General features: G+C 37.4%; 1 long non-coding RNA gene across 1 annotated transcript; it reads left to right on the plus strand.

Annotated features, from left to right (window-relative positions):
- The first annotated feature begins 10,020 nt into the window (after nucleotides 1–10,020).
- On the plus strand, nucleotides 10,021–11,337 carry LOC131553885 (uncharacterized). The gene is made up of 3 exons (XR_009274289.1): nucleotides 10,021–10,120; nucleotides 10,242–10,341; nucleotides 11,139–11,337. It is a non-coding gene; the product is annotated as an uncharacterized LOC131553885 (long non-coding RNA).
- The last annotated feature ends 1,699 nt before the right edge of the window (nucleotides 11,338–13,036 follow it).

A 13,036-nucleotide genomic window follows, 5' to 3' on the forward strand; every position in this document is an offset into this window, starting at 1 on the left:
AAATTAAAAACACAGATGCAACATCTCATTTACATATCGACCAACGCAATATACCAAGCGCAGCTCAAATTAGTGTAGTCACAAATAAACAGAGCTAATGCTCATTTAAATACTCTCCTGCCATAAATTTTGCATCTGAAAGGGAAACTCCTACAAATGCATAGTCAATAAGGTCAGGTGCAAAAATAACTGTGCCCACACCTTTTCAGCACTGATTCTTCACTGTGCGTCTTTAGTAAATGCTAAAAGTACTATTTTAACGCTAAAAGTACTATTTTAACGCCAAAAGACGGTTTGTGCTGGCACAAGCTGTTAGTAAACCTGGCCCTTGGTCAATTTAGCAGCAAAGGTAATTTGACTGCACTTTACAGGTTTCATATGTGAACGTGGCTAGCATCTATACACACTACACCAATCAGAGTGAACTTTAAGCCAGGTAGCACTTTTTCCAATCCATGTTCACACCGAGGGAAATCTGATTTAGCCTGCGAGAGAGATTGATCCTATATTTGAGCTCGCCCTCCAACACACAAAGAAGAGATGTCTGATAGGTTTTCACTTCAAGGATACTTCCACTTCTTCAGGCCCAGGAATCTTGTTATTTCCAAAGCCCTCATGCTGCCCTAATTGGCCCCAGTCATTGTCTTGTTAGATAGACATGGTCCAGCCTGATATTTTGGCTCTTCTGAGGGCCACTCATTTTTGCAATACCTCCTTGTTCTTCACAAGATGTCCACTTTGCAGGGAAAGGTTCATGATACTCTTGAGTATCATCGACAGAAACCCTTGTCTGTGGTATCAAGAAATCCTTTGAGTGTATCCAGGGATCAAAGAACAAGGCATTTTAGCCAATTTTTGGAATCAGATTTTATTCGACAATACTTTTTAATATATTCTTGGTTTTAAAATTCCTATAATTTGAATTTAAATACCACGCTTCTGTCCATAAATACATGTAAGCCAGATGTAAGCAATGTTCTCAAGTAATGTCTCTTTCTACAGTGGAGACATTGTGAAGCGAGTCAGTAATAATAGCAACCATACCTTCATCTTATCTCTTGCAATATCCTGTTGAGCAAATATGATTGCATAATTGTCATTCTAAAATGCAATATTAGGAGGTTATTGAAATGAGCAACTCGCTAACGCTTAATTGGTTTCACTTAGTTATCCAAATCTGATACTTTGCATGTCTTTATAGACAGTTTTCTGTGTGTTTGTGAGTAAGCAAAGACAAAACCGTCTGAAAACAAGGATCTTAGAGCAGTCAAAAGGCCACAGGGTTGAGAAGGAAACTTTCACTGTGGGAAAAGGGAAACATTAGCAGCTTTCTCTGCATGTTACTGAACTATGGCATAGTTTCTTTTGTATTCTGTGCTTAAGGGTCGATATCACTTTCAGCTGTGCCTTGTTCTCCTACTTTACCTGTCACCCATGTGGTTTTTGTATTGTTGTGTGTTGCCATGGTGTTGCAGCATATAAACTCTATGCCTTTTTTATGGTGTTGACATAACGCTAGTGGCCCAAAAACTGAAATAGCACAAATCTAAAATTCCAAAATTGTATGACTTTTGCCTGTTAACCATCTTTAAAATAAGATTTTGTGTCTGCAATGCGATAGCAGCATTTCAATAATTGCTTAAAGGATTAGTTCATTAGTTTAAATGCATTATAAAGGGTTATTAGAAGGTATATTTAGGTAGAAGGCATAATTAATGCATTAAAACTATTTTTATAATGCGTAAAGGCTTTAAGTAATGGGTTACCAAAATAATATTAGTTAATGTAATGGACAAACTCAAGTTTAAAAATCAAACAATAGTACAGTCATATATTACACATTTCATATAGTATTTATTTAAACTTTTTTGTTGTTGTTGTTCATTTGTCATTTTAAAGTAGTTTAATTTGACTTCGATTTCACTTTTTTCATTTTAAATAGTGTGTAATGTTGCTGTTGGTGCATGAACAGTATCTGCAAAGTTGCTGCGCTGAAAGATCAACGTATGCGGAGATGTCTTTTAAAAATCAGGAAGTTTAATGCCTACAAAAATGACTCATATGGGACTACAACGAGATACTTCCCGGGTTGCATACGTAACAAACCCATAAATTTGCATCAACCCCTCCCTCCGGAACATGCAAAAAAGGGGGCAAGGCCATGTTCTGCGGCTTTGTCGAAGAGGAAGAGTCATAGTGGAGAGTTGTAGCCATGCCATCGAAACGGTGTTATTTTCACCCAGCTGTCAGGTCTTCTGTGTTCGGGCTTCCTACGGATGCTGTAGTTCGTCAACAATGGTTTGAAATTTATGTTTGATTATGTTCCTGACAATTACAATCCTAATTTAGCTCTCTGTGCTGCGCATTTTACGGAAAACAGCTTCCAGAATCTACACGAGTTCAATGCCGGATTCACACAGAAACTATTACTAAAACATGGAGCAGTTCCAACTTTAAAAACAGAGGCAGCAGTTGTTGGGCCAAGACCTGTAAGTAAGATTTAATAATTTTAAATGTATTTGCATGTATAATTTCAGACGTAATGTTTTAGTTTTATCAAGGACATAAACAAATGCCAACGCTGGCTTTAGTAGCCAGTTAGTTAAATGCTATTTCGTGTTTCTATGACAAACGCGTACAAACATTTTGGACCCGAATTTGTAATTATGTACTAATTTTGTAAATGTATTTTTTTTTTATCAAGAATGTAAACACAAGCCAACACTGTTTGGTTATAGTAGCCAGTTAGTTTGATGCTATTTTGTGTGTATAAGACAAACGTGTACAAACTTCAAAAAATTATATGTAATCACAACAGCATAACTTCCATTCAGAAACGTTTTGTAAGAGCCGTGCTTGCGGAAACTCTGCTTGACTCTCTTCATTACCGCTTTCTGGGTCTGATTCTGGCTCAAACTGATACGGCAATATTGGCACCATTATTTACATTTGATCGGAGCACATTTTAATAAATGTCTAGGTCTGAAGTGCTACAACATGTCATAATGCCTGAAAGATGCCCCTTTTTTTCTATTCTTAATGTTTTTCTGAGCAATTATTAATTATTTTATTAATAAGTATGGACAGATGCTAAAAACAAATCCAAGTGGATTTCCATCAAATGACATCATAGTTTTAATGCATGCTGGTTCTGATGTGTTAGTGATACGCAGGGGCATCATGCACTCATTATTTTTGAGGGGGCATGGGTGTGGGGTGGGGGGTCGTCATGTGACACACAGCAGCCACAATAGACTTAGCCAATGTTTTATTTTTTTTTTCCTTTTTATTCAAAACATTCCCAAACGCATTAACTATATCATGAAATATCTCGATTCTCACCTTTATAGATTATGTTAGTTGATCTATAGTCAAAAGTAGCCTAATAATGTAATCTATTAACTATGCATAAAAACCTGTCTGTAAACTGATACGGCAATATTGGCACCATTATTTACATTTGACCGGAGCACGTACAACTGTCGCCCGTAAAGGTAATGGGCGTGAAGTTTCTGGACAATGTGCAGTACGCAGTTTAGCCAATCACAACACACCGGCCCAACTAACCAATCTGAGCCCATTGCCTGTTTCTGAGGGAGTGGTTTCACAGAATCAGGAAGTCAACCGGTAGTTCAAATGACAGAGGAGAAAGCAGCTTACAATAAAGGTGAAATATATGAAAAATAAGGTGTTTTTTAACAAACGAAACACAAAAACATGTTATATTGCACCCCATAAACACAATCAAGCAAAGAAAAAAAGCAGTAAACCACCCCTTTAATAAAATAACTAAAACTGAAATACCAGTTAATAAAACTATATAAAATATACAGTATAACATAAAACAAAAATACTAAAAATGTACAAAAACACAATGAAATTACTAAAACTTTTGGTCACACTTTATTCTAAACTCCAATTCTCGCTATTAACAAACCATTAACTACGACGTTTGTCTTAATATACTCCTAATTTGCTCCTTATTAATAGTTAGTAAAGTAGTTGTTAAGTTTAGGTATTGGGGATGTAGAATATGGTCATGCAGAATATGTGCTTTATAAGCACTAATAAGCAGCCAGTATGTTAATAAGTGACGGAACAACCGACCTAAATACATTAACCTCTTCCGTTATTTTCCCCCCGTTTTTGTTTTCCCGTTTTGTCAGTTTTTTGTTCCTGTTTTTTGTTTCTCCCCCGCGGCAATGGAGGTCGCCGCGGAGTTAGTCGCCCTAGCCTGCAGGGATCTCCGCTTCGTTGAATTCGCCTGGGAGTTCTGCAGGCTCGTCCACGGCCCCCCCTCGACAGCCGCCGTTCGCGGCTCACGTAAACCCGCCAGAGCCTGCCCCTCGCAAGTGCCCGCCAGAGTCCCCGCTGGTCCCGTCCAGCACCGCGCTTCCAGAGCGCCCCCCTGTGCCTGCGCCACGAAGGCGCTTCCAAGAGTCCCCGCTGGTCCCGTCCAGCACCGCTGAATTTTGGGGGGGGGGGGGGTAGTAGGGCTCCTGCCAGAGAGGCCGAGGTGGGGGCTGGTGCCGAGGTCTCGGAGGCAGATCCGCCATGGCCGCCGGACTCCCCGGATCCGCCATGGCCGCCGAACTCCCCTGACCCGCCCTGGCATCCCGGAACGGGCGCCGCCCTGGAGGCCGTCTATGATGTCTCCTGGTCCCTAGAGGCCTCCAGAGCGCCCACCCCCCCCGTTGGATGTTGCTAGGCGCAGGACACGCCTTCCGGGAGGGTGGAGTAATGTCAGTCCTGTCTTGTGTTTCCCCTTCTCTCGTGCCCATGTTTGGTTTGTTCCTGTTCCTGTCATTATGAGTTCTTTAGTCTCCAGCCGTGTTTGATTTGTTCCCCACCTGTTACAGTTCTCCTCGTTTGATTTCGTTCCGTTCATAAGCCCTGTGTTTCCCTGTCGTCTTGTCGGTTGTTAATTGTTATTCGTGTGTAATCTGTGTCCTGCTTTCCTGTGTTCCTGCATTTCCAATAAAGTCTGTGTTGGAAGAAACTCCTGATCCCCGCGTTTCCCTGGCTCCAGCACGACCCTGACAATATGATAGTAAGCAACTAGTTAACAGTGAGAATTGGTCCCTATACTAAAGTGTTACCAAACTTTCAAATTAAATAGAAAATATAAGTTCAAAATATGAATAAAATCTATAATAGTGTCTGAGTGATACTAAAATAACACTGCTATAACCATGAATAAAGATTTAATAATCTGTCTAATTCTATGGGAATATGGAAGCTCACACCACAACTTATAACAATACCAAAACAGATAAACAATATTGATGGAATCACATTTAGAGTGTTTTTGTTTTGTTTTTATTCTTTTTCAGTGACAAAAACATTGACAGCCAATCAAAATTCAACCATCTTTAAAGACCTCAAGCATTTAAAGCATCAGACGACAAAGCAGCTCACACTGATAAACAGAAGGTTAGCATGTTCTGGTGTGAATGCTAATGTGGTATCATTATAGTTATTTTTATAGTTGTTGATCTTGGTGTGAATGGCTTTAGTTTATTCATCTCGATTAAATATTGTTTTTAGATTTTATAAATATTGCAATTTCATTAATGTTCATAAATCGAACCCTGTTGCGAGGCCTTACTATTTTTCTGTGGTAGGCCTACCATCCGATCTTCAGCCCTTGCCTTCCGCTGCAGTGTGACCAGGGTGAGACGTCATCCTAAGCAGGCAATGTCATACTTCCAATATGCAAAAATGTCTCTGTGATGAGTGCTTCCACTTTCATAGGCTCAACTATTTTTCTTGACTGCTCTTTCCTTGTCAGGTTAGAGAGTACAGGAGAGAAATTAAGGTGCACGGAGCACCTGTAATAACCTGCAACCCCCTGGAAAGCATGTACCTGCCTATTTGCAGTAGGTCTGGAAAAAGACTTGACCGCTTCCACCTTCTTCCCACAGCTTTATTATGCTATATCTGATCTGGAAGCCCAGGTAAAATGTTTCTTATAACCCCGCATGTCACTTCTTCAGGCAATTCATCTTGCACCTTCTGAGCTCATATCAGATGCTTTCATAATGGACGATTACATCATTCTGCAAGGCCGTTGCAAAGTCTTGATGGGGATGGACAATTACATCCATCAACCACCAGAACCAGTGGTTAGGAGTCTCTGAACTGATTCACTGATTTTTCTTCTGATTGTTCCCCAGTGTCAACCATGACCAGGCACTCCTGGCAGACAAAGTCATGCAGGGTGAGCTGAGAGCAAATTTTATTGAAATTAATTTGACAATACTTGCACCATCAAGCTGATGGGCTCGAATGGTCACGGATCCCACCTCTTCACCTGCCATGCATAGTCCCTGCCAAAATGCAGGAAATTTGCAGTTAGTAAGGAAACCAGTTTTAACACCGTATATCAAGAGCATACTATGTGTGTTTTGGTTTATATGTGTTAGGCTTTGAACAGCAGCATTTCTCATGGTTTGTGCCAATTTAGTTAGCTGTAAAGCAAATACATTTCTCTTTGACTCCAAAAAGCAAAAACAATATCAGGCCCTAGTCAAGACCACCTTACTTTACTACTTTTCTTTGCATCCTCTTAATATTTTTTGGTTAAGGTTAATTGAGTCGGCCATTAATCATCACAGACAGGGTGGTCAGGGTTTACAAACTGAGGATACTGTGGCGGATTTGTGGGAATAAAATAAAATAAAAAATAAAAAGATGTGTTTTTACTAAATATTTACAAATAATATTTTAACATTTGTTTTTTGTATGATGACAGTGAAAAAAAACTATTAATTTTATATATTTCAATAAGAGGGAGCCTCAAAAAGGAGGGATCATACTGTATATGTGGGGCTCCTTAGCATCCAACAAGTTTGAAAATCTATTTTTTTGTTGTTGTTGTTTTTTTTTTCTGATTGAGATTACTTTTTGGTACTGTTCTGCAAAGTTTGCAACCAATATATATTCATGACTCCTTGTGGTCTATAGTGGCCTTTGCGATTTGCCCCAAATGACACAAAGTAGACCTTCATCAGTGGCACCAGAGGGATGGATGAGAATGATCCAGCATGGTTGTTGCCTTGTTTAATCCAAAAACCTTAGAAATGGCTTTGAAACCTGTTCCACACCGATGTTTCTGACTATTTTGGAGTTTCCTTTATTGCAGCACTTTGTGTTAGAAGCTTTGAAGTGACTACATATAGGTGAAATTTTAAGTCTACTTCAGTCTGCAAGTTCCAGCAAAAAATGTTGTTGATTTCTTTTTTCAATGTAGTGATTACATTACAAATATGGGGTATCTGGTATTTTTGGCAACATTTTAGTTTAGGGACCAATGCTCACTATTAACTAGTTGCTTTGTAGCATGCATATTAGCATATTGGCTCTTTATTAGTACTTTTAAATTACATATTAATGCCTGATTAATACCTAAAGTTAACAGCTACCTTACTAACTATTAATAAGCAGCAAATTTGGAGTTGAGGCAAAAGTTGTAGCTAATAGTCAGAATTGGTCCCCAGAGTGTTACCATTTTTTTTTATATATATAACTATATAACTATATAACTAAAACTTAATAATGATTTCAAAAGTATGTTATGTGTTTGCATATTTTAATTTATTTAAATGATGAGTTTTGGTATGAAACCATTCAATGAGAGAAATATTTAATTAAAGAGGGATTCAGGGTAGGGTCAAATACTTTTGCATGGCAATATATGCATGGTTGTGGCCTTGTTTAGGCCTGCGGTTTTAAGATATCAGTGAGAATTTTCAGGAGAGGAGGTTGTCGGGTTTCCTTGGTGGTCCAGGTCAATCAATCTGTGTGGGAAGGCAGAGAAACATTAGCAGTCTTCTCACTTGTTAGTCACAAACCTGTAGTGCTGGTATCCCTGTTTTGGTTGAAACCACTTTCAGCTTTGTGTTATTTACTCTCTTGTTGTCCTTTTTGTTTTTTGTTTACTGTTTTGCTGTTCAGACTCCAGAGCTGCTCCAGCTTGCCTACAACGAACTAGCTTTCACACTTGGTCTTGTCCAGTTCACCTTACAGGAACTTGAGTGGAAATTTGCTAGTTTCTGAAGATTTGTATTTGTTATTTTTTTTGTAAGGCCACGGTATTGTTTGTTGCGTATTGTATCACTCCTAGGTCATTCGGTTCAATCCTCAGTGTTCAGAAGAATGCACGTGGTGTTTTTGCATTGACAAGTTTTCTGTGGAGCATGTATGCATTTACTTCCTCAATGCAATAGACTGAATGGTCAGAGGTTGTTGTTTGTTCGATTGTATGTGCCAACCTTGGAGTTAGAACAGTGAGCGAACCACTGTGTCTCTGCGGTTTCAAAAGAAGAGATGATATTCTGCTAATGTGCGTGTGGAATATTCCAGCAATCCTTGAGACAGTATTCAATGAAAACACGATTCGAAATCTTTGTCACGTTGTATGTCACATTGAGCAGCATACTCAAGCCAACTTTGATATTTTTACACATTTCTTACTGCAGAAATAAACCATCTACAGATGTATATTCTTTTGTCTACATTTTAAGCATTTGTTATATAACAAAACACTTTGATATGTTTTGCACACATTTGGAGCAGAATAAAAATGTTGAACTTCCTGTAATGGTTCATAGAACAGTTATTTTCTTCTTTTGTCGCTTTGGAGAACAAAATGACTGTCAGTGTCTCATCTTTGTTGATAAGGCTCATCTTTGATGATGCTGAGAGTTATATTTGTTATACCACATCCCAAGTGGATTGTTAAAAAAATAGCACAGTACTACAGCATATTGACTCGTAGTCCATTTTATAATGCCAAACTTTTCAGAAAGTGAACGTTTGCTTGGAGGACATGAAGTTACGTGATGTTGTTTATCGCAGTTAAGTCACTCCTGACTGGTTCCTGTTGTCTGGATGGGGTTATCATTTATTGACCAGGTAAAAAAATAGGCTGGAACATTGCAATTGCTTGGAAATACAGGTGCAATCAGTGAGAACGCTTTCAACAGAATGGACTTACATATACTGCAGTGCAGCATTTTTTTTTTTGGAGAAAAAGCATGGATGACACATAAATAGATCACTCATCTGACATATACAAACAATCACTGACAATACTTTCCCATCATGCATTGCAGTGTATGCCAATCATTTAGTTACGATTTGAAAGAACACACAGCATGTAGTGTAAATGTGTTCACAATAACAGTAATCTGCTTTAATAGTTTGAATACCCATCCACAGACAAAAGACGTTTTTTTTAATCCTCTGGTAAAACTAGTGTACTTCAAGAGCGGTTATTTATCATAAAAAGGCATAATGTCCATGGCGCGTGATGCCCCTTGTACAATATCTGGCACGTGTGCAGTTTTTGTGGTGCACTTAGTAGGAGGTGGTGAACGTTGTTGTGCACTACTTGTTTTTTTAACCGTGTGACACCTCATAGGGCGAGTGCGCTTTGGCAGTTTGCCTTGCCCCAAGAGCTACACTAGGATAGTAATAGCTGTAAGTCAACCAAAGCTTTTTTAAATGTGCATATTTATTCTTTTACCCAGTAGCCTGTGGGTTAGCTGTAGCAATATGTGATACTCATTCACTGCCAGATATTTCTAGCTGACGTGATACAGAAAATGAGCTCTATTATACTGATGTGCAAAATACTTGAATGCCTACACAGTAAAATCAGCAGTGTAATATTTGCAGTGTTAAAAGTTATTAATTCCCAAAGAGTTGAATTAACAATCTACAGTGTTAAACAGTACTCGTGTTCAGTGTTGTCACACGGTGTAATATTTATGTAATTTCCCTTTTACACTGAAAGTGTAAAAAAAACCCGCCGAATTGATCTGACTCCGCCCCTCATGCACCGCTGCCTAGCAAAGCGACGACGCCATTTTATCTTCAGGCGACCGAGACGGTAAGTTGGATTGCTTTTCTCTTCATAAAATTACACGGAAGAAATACTTTTTGTTGAAAATTTTATTCAAAATATGATTGGTGGTGAACACATTTAGAAATTACTAACTGCGAGTCTTTTTGTCAGGTTTACAGTGTTATGTTCGTGAGGTGTAACGTTACAGATGCAACTTTAGCCTACAGAAGAGTGAAAGTTTCTCAGGCCGTTTTCATTTCCTGAAATAAGGTGATTTTACGTGTAAAGTAATTTTTGGAATGTGTTTACAATTTATGTTTTATATATATATATATATATATATATATATATATATATACTTTTAGCTTCTTTCATTCTGGTTCGTTGACAGATCCTCTCTCCTTCATTCCCGCCGAGGCCTGGTTTTACTACGAGTCTGAAGCAGCCACATTTGGGCGGTTTTTTACTCAGAGGAGAGAATTCATCAAATGGTAAATTTATATTTGTTTTTCAAAGCATTGAGTGCTTTGAAATGGTTAATAGTGGGACTGTTAAACATTTACGCGCTAACAATTTCGTTTTTGTGAGGCATAACACAGTGTTGAAGTGTCGCGTCGCGTAAAGTCTTTCTGCAGACGGAGCTGTGTAACGCGGAACATGTAACGGTACCAGTCATTTAATTGGCGTTATCTAAAGCAAAACTGTGACATTAGAGCGCGTTTAAAAACTTAAATCCGTGAGTCTTTCAGTTTCCTTCAGTGCCCATGCAGAGCATGCTTGAAACCAGTCTTTATCAATTCATACGTAATGCTGTTTTGGGTAAATAATGTCGTAAATATTTCCAGATGTACAAAGTTAAGTTTTAATTTAGAAAGATATGTCTGAATCTATCTGTGTTTTCTTTTCACATTATAAATAATAAATTAATTGTAAGATGAATTCTAAACGTGTTAATTTATTTTAATGTAGTACACTGTTCATTTTAAGATGCCTTATTACTCATGTTACTCATTAAAATTATATAAATGTGTTTAATAATCAGATTAAATAAATACTTTGATTGTTTCAGGAATGCCTCCATGTGAATATTGCACAAGGTTTTGTGTCTATTAACTTTAATAGAATTAAGGATGTAAATAAAAATTAGTTTATGATTTGACACCTGTATTATAGACAGCTCTCAGCATACTCAAAATTAGGGGTAATCACAATTATTTTACCATATTTACAGTCCTAATGTAAATTAAATTACTAAAATAAGTGTTTTTTATTTGTATTATTCTTTCAGCTATACCTGCTCGCTGATGGGACAACGAGGAACAGCGTTCATGGATGCTACACAACTGTCGACAAGTATCTTGCTGCAATCTTGTTCAAATCTACCTGTCATATTTGTTCATGTTTTATTAACTATTTTATATTTCCGTGCAACACTTAATGAATGTGACTGAATAATTAACCTCTACGCATCTGGTATATGCTTTAAAATTGCCACTTTGCCCATTGGTTAAATAAACGTTGGATTTTGTACATCTGTCTGAAGACTCTTGATTTTATGTCTAATCTTGTACATTAACACCATACAATAGCATTTTTATTTTTGCACTGAAAAGAATACTTTATTAATAACACTTAAAACAACACCAGGGGTGTTAAATAACCTAGAGTGTAAAATTTGAACAACAATTGCAAGTGTAACAATTCACACGAGGAGTGTAATTTTTCTATACTGTAAGGTGCTATATTGACACTAAAAATTCAACACTATGAATGGTGTACTTCTAACACTAGATAGATTTGGACCATATATGATCTTTAGTAGTGTTAAAATTTTCACTTTAAGTGTTAAACTGACACTGCGTTTTTTACTGTGTATACAGAAAAGTTTCAAATTCAAAGCTTAATCTTATAAATGCTGTCACATAAACATCATATTATGACTTGCAACTGAATATACTCTTATATTGTTCACTGCCGGAGACTGAATAATGAAAGACGGCTCTTAAGGCTTCCAGGGACAGCTGTGTCACCCTTATAAACAATTAATTGTGTGACTGGTTATTGAGTATTACTTTTAATGCAATTCTGAGAAATTATGTATTAAGCCGATTTTGCTCTGACAGAAAGATGAGAAAGTGCAGGGGCTTTTGGAGAGAGAGAGAGAAAGAAAAAAAAGAAAAAATCACGAGACTTTAAAAGCTATAAATAAAGTCCATTTCCAAAATGGGCCATCACAGATATGATTAATTCTCTCAGTGTCATGCAAGGCAAGATACATTTGAGTCCATATGAATATGTATTTTTATAAAAATTGCTCCTGTCCACTCACTTTTTTAAAATCTAAAGGGCTCTTTTTAAACACAATTTATGTGATTTATTAGCCTGTGTAGAGGCTTTGTTTGTATAAATAAGTCAATTTGACAAGATCCTGTCAATGGTGCTGGCAACAGAAATGTGTTTAAAAGGCATCCTGCTTTTATAATTAAAGGGAATAGCATAGAAAAAAAAAATGGTTACCTTGACTTTTAAGTCCCCAACTTTACCTTAATGAATTAAAAATGCATTTATGTGTCTTGTTCAATGCTCAGAGTATTGCCGACTTGGAATGATTCTATACACAGCTACCCGGCTTGCTTTGTCAACAAGTTTGACATTAAACACCTTACAAACGTTTGACCTTCATGACAGTAATTAAGCTCCTGGCCTTCTTGTAATTGGATGAGTTTTTACAAAAACCAAATAAACGGTGCTTTTAACCCAGCAGTTTGGTTTTCATAGTTTGCAAGAACTTTCGTTGCTCTGCGTATTGAGTGAATTTTGATTCACTAAATCTGAGTGAATGAAATGACAAAATGGGTGTCTTTTTTTAATTGACTATGTGCAGGTTATTTTTTTAGGTCACTGTATGATTTTGTCAGGGATCATCATATGGGAAGTGTGAAGTGCAGTTAGAACAAGATAGCTCTGTCACTACTAAACATGTTTGGATTCAAAAAGTACTGACCTTAACTTTCTGAAAAACAAACAAAACTATTCAGTGAGAAATAACAGAAACACCCTGACATTTAAAACAATTAACTCAGTGGCAAAAAAGCTTGCTAGTTTATGAATGCACTGTTTTTCGTTTGCACTCCACAAGTTTATGTTCTCTATTTTGGCACAGAGTTCTTGTGTGGGTGGGCTTAA

Source organism: Onychostoma macrolepis, chromosome 14 (genome assembly GCF_012432095.1).
Source record: "Onychostoma macrolepis isolate SWU-2019 chromosome 14, ASM1243209v1, whole genome shotgun sequence".
In the NCBI taxonomy this organism is placed as follows: Eukaryota; Metazoa; Chordata; class Actinopteri; order Cypriniformes; family Cyprinidae; genus Onychostoma; species Onychostoma macrolepis.